The 9,653-nt window shown below is 32.5% G+C and overlaps 1 non-coding gene across 1 annotated transcript; it reads right to left on the bottom strand.

Moving 5' to 3' along the window:
* Positions 1-6,732: 6,732 nt before the first annotated feature.
* Positions 6,733-6,838, bottom strand: LOC148761742 (small nucleolar RNA R71). The gene has a single exon (XR_016027676.1). It is a non-coding gene; the product is annotated as a small nucleolar RNA R71 (small nucleolar RNA).
* Between the last annotated feature and the right edge of the window lie 2,815 nt (positions 6,839-9,653).

Genomic DNA, 9,653 nt, shown 5'->3' with positions numbered 1-9,653 from the left:
AAAAGTGTAAATTTCAAAAATTACTCAACCAAGACTTTGGATAAGTCTGAAAATTTTATCTAAGCTATGGATATGTGGGACAAGTGTATGGTGAAAATTTGGAAACAAATGGATGAAATTTTAAAAATGGACCAATGGGAAAGTGACATGTGGCATTTTTTAAATGAAATAATATTATTTTAATGAAAAGTCAGCCCATTTAAACCCCATTTTAAGTGCAGGCCGGCCATAAGGGAGAACAAGAGAAAAAATAGAGAGGAAAGGAAGAAAAAAAGAAAAACCAAAGAGAAACAAGAAAATTCAAAGGGGAATTCGCGTTTTTCGCTTGTTTACGCGTCTAACGGTAAGATTTTTCGTTTTTAGCTTGATTTCTACCTTTCCTATGCCTTTATTTCCATTTAGCATGCTTGAGGAGAGAGATCAAAAAGTGATATCAAGGGCTGGATGAAATTCTAGGGGAGAGAAATTAAAATTTTTAGGTTTTGATTTTTAGTTAAATTGATAGTTTTAGTTAGTTAAATGTGTATAGAAATTAAATTGGGCAAGAAAGCATGAAATTTTCACAATACCCACTCTTGGCTGGATTCTCAATGCTGTAAAATGATGATGAATTGATTTTATTCTAAGGGAAATGAAGAGAAAATGATGAAAAACGATTAAACGCGATAGAAAAACAAAGTAGAAAATTTACCGAGTTAATGTCCCATTTTTGGCTGAATTTTTCAAGAAAGAGAGTGAGCTGATTTTGGTGATTTTAGAGGGATATTGGCTGATAATTAATGGTTAGAAATGTTGGAGAGAGAATGGGACAATTTAGAGTTAAAATGGAGCATGTTACCAATTTATCGGGTAAAGTGCCAAAAATAGATTAGTACCACGTTTAAGCCATTTTTGGCTATTGCATTTCATACCATGCATTAGTATAGGATTTAAGTCAAATATATAGTGATTTAGCATTAATGTCATGAATTGTGTAAATTTTTGCAATGTATCTAGGAAGAGAGCCTTCCGGAAAAGGCAAAGAAGTCGTACCCGACAAGTAGTGATCGGGGCGTTTAGAAAGCTTTTAGTTTCTACAAACAGTGAGTAAACTTATTATTACTGTAAATTATCTAGAGTTTATTTTTAAATGCCCTTTATGTATTTTATGAAATGAGAACGAGATTAAAACGAGATTTTTGATGTTTTAGGAATAAATGTGACAAATAAAAATATATTGTATTGATTATGAAATTGAGTAATTAGAGGCTGCAAATTGACTTGAAAAATAAATATTTTCCTGGGAATGGCTTATGAGAAATGAGTATATATGGCTATATTTTGTGAGTGCATTGGGAAATTTATGTAAGTTGTTTTTACTATGCAGGCTGGATAAATAAATAAAAGCCATGTTATACTGTCAAAATTGTATTAAAATTGGTGGGTTAGTCACTGCAGTGACGGGTTTTCGTGGACTGCCTATTAGAAAGGCATGGTAAATCCAGTTATATAGTTACTCCGGTTGTAGAGGCGAAGAGGGTAACTCCCGTGGTAGTATTAGAGTTCACTTCACGTCGAACCCCCACGTGAATGTGTAACTCGGCCAACGCCAAGGGACGGCTTGTTTTAAAAATAAAAATGTGTTTCACGTGTGAATATTTTAACACCCTTGGCGGACTTGGTTAGATGCCTCGACCAAGGTATCCCCGAGGATTAGTTTTGGCTTGAGCCTTGTTTTAATAAAAGACATAAGCCTTAACAACTGTTTTGGTAAATTACAAATATTTTATGGTTTAAGAAATAAATTGAAAACATTATGAAATGGGTTGAAATTTGTTTTTTAAACTTGCCTCCATTTTACTCGCCTTTAGATATTTATGATAATGTCTGTTTACTCATTGGGATTTTATAATCTCACCACCCTCCTTTCCACCCATTTCAGATTCAGTATAGACTGTAGATAGCTGATCTCATCGAGGACTACCATTGGATCTACATTTTCGAAACCGTAGGTTCACAGTCCTCTTTACTTTTGTTCATTCGGGGGCCCTCTTGTTATTGTAAATTAAATTAAATATTTTGGCTTACTGTATTTCAGTATTTATAAATTTATTTAGCTTTTACACTATAAAAATTATTCACGTATAACTCTATAAATATTGTTTTATAAGAAAATAGAATATTTTTCTTAATATTTTTTTTATTTTCTTATTATATTCAAATAACCGTAATTTCGTTTTAAATGAAGATTTTAGACTTTTAAACTCATTTTGAATATGAATTACGTGTTTTGTACTTGTATATTATGTTTTACCCAATTTCGAAATTTTTTAGAAAAAAATGACCGAAATACCCATGTGTGGCGAAAATTTTATTTTGATTGTTTTTGATCTAAAATAGTGTATATTCTCAAATAACTCGATATTTAACAATGATTGCTCACAGGAAACGAAAGAAACTGATATGTAAGCCTTGCGGGGTTCCGGTTGGCATTCCGGATAATGAGTGTCAATTAGGACGTCGCGGCGATTGTCATGGGCCTGAGGGAGGTTCCGGATCGTGACAACTTTTCCATACCATAATTCATCATTTTCTAACCAATTCTCTTAAAATAAAGAATCAAATTCATCCTCACTCAATACAAGATAGGTTCGGCCATTGATGGGTGATGGGGAAAATGAATTCTTTTCTTGTTGGTTTGCTTCTAGACATGGTAAACTAACTAAAAACACTAACATAACTCGAAATCAAATCAATCCAACATCATTCTCTCTCCATACCCATTAAGCTAGCCATGAATTCACCATGAAAACATGAAATTTAACCATGGAAAATAAGGAGAAATGCTTAAGGAAAATAGATTTCAAGTTTATATTGAGAAATCCTTCCGTTTTCACTTGTTTTCCTTGATTTTCCACACTTTTTCTTTTGAAATTCTCCACCTAGGGTTTGCTCTTTCTTTGTTTCCCTCTTTTCCTTGCTTGGCCGAATATTTGGAGAGAAGTGAGAGGTTTATAGGCTGATTTTTAAAGGAAATAATAAAATATTCTAAGCTTGACAAGTGTCATTTTATTATTGGTCCATTTTTAAAACTTTAAAAATTTAAACTTTTTATCTCCATCACATATATTTTCTCATTTATCCATAACATAAAAATTCAATGGATGAATTCTATGAGCATGACAAGTGTTGGTGGTGTAAAATTACAATTTTACCACTAGGGTGGCAAAATCACCATTTTACCCCTATCCTTCGAAAAATACTGGGATTACAATTTTTCACTTCTCAACCTCAAATCATACTCCAATAAGTCAAATGTGATCAAAAATTTTCAAAAAAATTCCCATTTTGTCCTCGAGTGGCAAAATTACCATTTTACCCCTAGATAGTGAAATTTTCGGTTTAACTCCAAATTGATCCTCAAACTCCAAATCACCATTTTAAATCATTCATGGACTGTAAATTTTTCAATTTCACCCTGAAATCTCTATTTGATCTAGTTCGAGGCCAACGTGCTACTTTGTCCTCTTTTTGTATGTTGTCTCTAATCTTGGTGTGGGGTTAAGAATACCATAGTGTTAAGTAAGACATTGTACCATTTTGCCCTTTTTGTGAATCCCAGTGAGGGGTAAAAATACCTTAGGGACGAGTTGGGTGAACATACCCATTCTCCCCTAAATTTATAATAGCATTTATTAATGTGTTATTTGTATATTGGATATTGTGATGCCTATGATTAGCAGTTGATGATTTTGTGTTTATCTAGAAATGATGGGACTATTTGTTGGATGAATGATACATTTTTTATTTGAATGTTTCATTTGAGTTTGAAGGTTCGAGGATTACCTTCTAATATCTCCTTGCAAAATGTTTTCTAAGTTGAGCTGCTATATGGTTATTATATTTTATGCATTTAGAGTTATCAAATGTGTTTATGGTTATTGAAAGGACTTTTATGATTATCATGTTGTTTTGTAAATTATGGTTTATTGCAAAACTCTTTCGCTTGGCTTGTCCCCTTCCTCATATGCACTCAAGGAGTCTTTGTGACTTACTAGTTATTTTTTTTTATTTTGTTTTAGATTAATGGCTTGCTTGACTTGGCAACTTATGGAGTAGTGGAGCAACTCATTCGTGGCAGGTGCGGTAGAGCTTTCTTTCTAGCTTTTCAGTGTTGTACATTCCACAATGTGTCGAGTCTAGTCCTTGAACTATCATGTTTAGAATGAACTTGTTTATGCAAATAATGTTGTTATTCTCATATTTGTTTATGCTTCCTCACATATGTTGGGCCCCGAATTTGGGTGTACGCAAATAATAAGATTACAGTGGGTGACCCATAGAAATATAGGCATGGGATGTGTGCCGAACCGTAGTCGATTTTAACATGTGAATATTTATATGAAATGTGATAAAAACCACACTTTACATTGAGAAGTTCTGAAATGTGGTGACCTTGATGAATTAAATGCATATTCATAATTGATAGTGAATTATTATGTGAATGCGATGGATGACTAGTCCATTAATTATTGAATTAGGCTTGCTTGGGCCTAGTGGGTCATACTTACGTAGGTCCATGCATAGGTCACGATCTCTCTAGAAAATGGGATGTGACACTACTTGGTGAGATTTTATATCACACTCCTATTAAATTTTATTCTATTTTCAAGATAATAGTTTTTAGTTGGTTTATTGAGGAAATATCTCTACATTGTATAAGGTAAGTAGTCATCAAGGCATCCAATAGATTTTAAATACTTTTGTTGTGTTACTTCGCTTGTCATGTCAATTAATTTTGTTTGTACAAATATTAAATACATTTCTTTGTTTGGGTCAACTCCTGCTAATAGATGTAGAATCAAAGTAATTATGCTTTTATAACTCTAGGATATAGAGTTATTTGGACTTAATTTTGATAACAATTTAGTTTAGTTCTTACAGTAATGCATAGAAATTAATTAGGTTTTATCTAATTATTTTATGTTAATTAATTTGGTGAGTCAATCTAATCTTAGTTAAATTTTTGCTTAAATTGGTGTTAATGTTCCTAAGAAAAGCTATTATTAATTTATTTGTGTCTTTTTAGGTGTTTATTGAAGACAGACCTTTAGTGGAGGAAGGAGAGAAATTTTGAGATGTAGACGTTCACTGCACTTGTCTTGGTATTTAGACCATAACTTTCGTTATAGAACTCCAAATGAGTTGATTCTTGAACTACTGAAAAGCTAAGCAAAATATGTATAATTTCATGTTTACCACTTTTCCTATTTTGTCTTGGAAGATGGTCAAAAACCTTATCAAAGTTGAACCATAATAGTAGTCTTAGAGAGATCATGATTTTTGCAAATTAAATGGTTGAGGCCGCGGCCTTCGTGGAGGTAGGCCACAACATACATAGTCTAATGATGAAATACTAGTTAGAATTGACTTCTTTCTTCAGCCAACTTGGCTAAACTTCAAAGCCATATAAAAACAACGTTCCAGAAGCCTTCTATTAACTTGAAACACCATTGAGAAAATGGTTAGAGTTAAGATTCAAGCCATAAAAATCATTAAGAAATGGTCTTATTGAAACTAAGAAGAAATCAAGGGATTTAAGAAGATTTGGAGATCAAGATTGCAATTTTTGGGATTTTCTTTTATCTTTTTGTTAATCTTTTATTTTCTTGGTTTGGTTTTGATGTTTAAACTTAATTTGATGATGATGTGCGACTTTATGGAGAACTAAATTATTTATCTAAGATTATGATTGAACTCAATATATAGTTTAATTTATTTATCTCCCTTTTACTTATGTTTGATGGTTTTAAGTTGTTTATTCTACTCTGTTATTAATGCTTTTAATTGCTTGATAACCAATTATATTGATCTAGAAATCTATGTTAAAACTTGATGAAGGAAATTTTCGTCAACTTAAAATAAAATAGTGTATAATCAAATGCATTTAGTTGATTAGGTGGTTTGATTTGCATATAGGGTAAACATACACCTGTAAGCCATATGTAGCCAGGATTAGAACATGAACTTAATGAATCTTTCTTCAATTTAATTTACATAGATACATACTAAGTTAATTGGGAAAGGTATTTTTTATGAGAACCTTGACAGAGACTTGTTAATAAATTAGGATTCTAGGTTAGCAAATTAATCTGTTAACTAAGTTAAGTGAGAGAGATGAGATTATGAAGGATATAATAATCTTAGGTCTAGTAGTCAATCAAGTTTAATAAAGTATTTTTCGTCATTGTATGTGAAAAGCCTAAAATTTGAAAATATTTCCTTTTGATCTAGAAATTGAGAAGACTTTTTGAAAACTTTAGAGGAGAAAACAACAAGCTTTTACTCTAAGTAAAACAATGGCTAATCAATAAGGGGAAGAGACCAAGTCTTTGAGGGAATATGTTGTCCCACTAGTACAAAATCTCCACTTAAGTATTCGAAGACTTACTATTCAAGCCAACAACTTTGAAACCAAGCCAACAATCATTCAGATGATTAAGCCTTCTATTCAGTTTAGGGGATGGCCTAATGATGATCCTAATGCTCATATTGTGAATTTCTTGGAAATTTGTGACTCATTTAAGACTAATGGTGTTACTGATGATGCCATAGGATTAAGGCTTTTCTCTTTCTCACTAGGAGATCAAGCAAACAGCTAGTTAAATTCACTTCTTATTAGTTCCATTAGTACTTAGGATGATTTAGCTTTAAAATTTTTAGCAAATTTCTTTCCACTTGCCAAGGTAGCAAAGATGTAGTATGTTACCACTTCTTTCACACAATTTGATTTTGAATCACTATATGAGGCTTTGGAGTGGTACAAGGATTTGTTAAAAAGGTGTCCTCACCATGGATTACTTTAGTGGATGAAAGTTCAGACTTTTTATAATAGTTTGTTGGGACCTATCAAAACTATCATTGATCCTGTAGTTAGAGGTGCACTTATGAGTAAATTCATTGATGAGGCCTATTATTTGCTTGAAGAGATGGCTTCCAATAACTATCAGTGGCTATTTGAAAGATTGTCTGCAAGAAAAATTGTTAGAGTGCATGAATTAGATGTGATTTATTCTTTGTTTACACAATTGGCTCTTTTGACAAAGAAAATTGAAAAACTGAGTGTAAATGCTATTTAGAGCCCTTTTTTATGATTGTTGAATTTTGTGGAGAAGGACATTTTAATGACAATTTTCCCATCTATTCTAAATTTTGTCAATTTGTTGGAAATAGGCAATAGAACAACAACCCCTATTCCAACACTTATAATCCTGGTTGGAGAATTCATCCTAATTTCTCATGGAGTAATAACCAAAGGTTTTCATTGGCATCTAAGCCAAACTTTCCTCCCAGGTTTCAACTAGAGCTCTTATGCTAGAGAAAAAGCCTCTAACGGAGGATATGTTCATGCAATTCATGACAAAGACTGATGCCTTCATGACAAAGAATGACGTATTCATGGCAAAGATTGATGCAATCATTCAAAGTCAAGCAACATTAATCATAAATCTTGAGACACAAGTGGGCCAACTTGCCAATGCTCTTAATAATAGACCTCAACATACCTTACCTAGTGCCATTAAGCCCAACCCAAGAAAAGAAGCTAAAGAACATTGTAAGGCAATCAATCTTTGTAATGGAAAAGAGATAAGTAAAAAGGTAAGTGGTAAGGAATCAATTTTGAAATTTCAATTCAATCTAATGAGAAAGAAATCGAAACAGATGCTGAAAAAGAAATTACAATTGAAAATTACCAAAACTTGTAAAGAAGAAAAATCATAATTGAAAACTGCTCCCACACCTCCACCACCTTTTCCTCAAAGATTTCGAAAAGACAAACTTGACAAATAGTTCCAGAGATTTATTGATGTGTTTAAAAAATCACATATTAATATTCCTTTTATTGTAGCTTTGGAACAAATGCCAAGATATGTTAAATTCTTGAAACACATCTTGTCCAAAAAATGGACATTGGGTAAGTTTGAAACTATTGCAATTATTGAGGAGTGTAGTGCCATTATTCAGAATAACTTTCCCACAATTTTAAAGATCCGGTAGTTTTACTATTTCTTGCACTATTGGTTCTTTTTGTTTGTTAAAGCTTTATGTGATTTGTGTGCAAGTGTAAATTTGATGCCACCATCCATTTATAAAAAATTGGGTTTGGAAGAGATTAAGCCAACTTCTGTAACATTACAACTTGCTGATCGATCGATCACTTATCCTTATGGTATTATGCAAGATGTTTGGGTAAAAGTTGGTAAGTTTATTTTTTCAATAGATTTTATTTTTATTGACCTGAGAGAAGAATATGAAATACTGATCATTCTTGGGAGACCATTCTTGAGAATTGCTTGAGCTCTAATTGATGTTTAAAAGGTGAGCTTACCTTAAGGGTTGAAGATCAAAAGGTAACATTTAACATTTTTAGAGCTTTAAAATTTTCCAATGAACATGATGAGTGTTTCTCAATTAATGTGGTGGATAGCATTACTAAGAATGTGTTTGTTGAGAATTATTTTGTTGATCCACTTGAAGCATCTTTAATTTCTTCTTATGACATTATTGATGAAAAGGATCTTGAATATGCTAACTTGATGCCTCATCATGTCTCCAAAAATCCTAATTTGAATATTTTTAGAATTATCAATTACAAGTTCACCAATCAATCTTCCATTGAAGAACCATTTAAGGTATCCTTTTTTATGAAATTCCTTTACACTACCAATATTTGTTTCTTCTTCTTTATCTAATTGACAAGAAAATAAGCTCCTTCGTGTTTTAAGAGCCTACCAAAAAGCAATTGGGTGGACCATTGCATACATTAAAGGAATTAGTTTATCAATTTGCATGCACAAAGTTCTTTTAGAAGAGAATCACAAGGCAACTATTGAGCATCAAAGAAGGTTGAATCCAATCATGAAAGAGGTTGTAAAGAAAGAAATTATCAAGTGGCTTGATGCAGGTTTATCTATCCTTTTTCTGATAGTTCATGGGTAAGTTTAATCCAATGTGTCCTAAAGAAAAGAGGTATGATTGTAGTTTTTAATGAAAATAATAAGCTCATTCCCACTAGAATTGTAACTAGATGAAAGGTATGTATGGACTATAGAAAATTGAACAAAGTCAGTAGAAAAGATCACTTTCCACTCCATTTTATTGATCAAATGCTTGATAGACTAGGACATAAAGATTTTTATTGCTTTTTGGATGGTTATTTTGTCACGACCCGAAACTCTCATCGGGCCCGTGACAAACGCCGTGTCGTCCCGATAGGCACTCATTACCCCGAATGCTGATCAAAACCTCGCAAGGCTTTGCATCAACTTCCGCATCTCCCCAGTGAGTGACATTTATTAAATCTCGCATTTCAAGAAATCATAAGTTGCTTCCAAATCAAAAACAATAAAATATTATTTTCTAGCTCACAAGGGCATTTTTGTCATTTCATTTTTTTTCGAAAATACCGAAACCCGCCAAAAACATGGTATAAAAGCTAAATATGTTCATACATACTTTAAATCAGATAATTGAAGTATAAAATTACTTTTACAGTGACACGTGGGCCCCCAACTAACCAAGAAGGTGTAGGGCTACGAACTCTTACTTTCTAGGATGCAACTCCGAGATTAATTCTCTCTTAATCAACTATCAACAAACTGTCCTGAGCCTAA

The sequence above is a fragment of the Theobroma cacao genome, chromosome 7, assembly GCF_053813885.1.
Source record: "Theobroma cacao isolate CCN51 chromosome 7, ASM5381388v1, whole genome shotgun sequence".
Taxonomy (NCBI): Eukaryota; Viridiplantae; Streptophyta; class Magnoliopsida; order Malvales; family Malvaceae; genus Theobroma; species Theobroma cacao.
The sequence above is the reverse complement of the archived record's forward strand: the minus strand, read 5'-3'. Positions and strand labels throughout refer to the sequence as shown.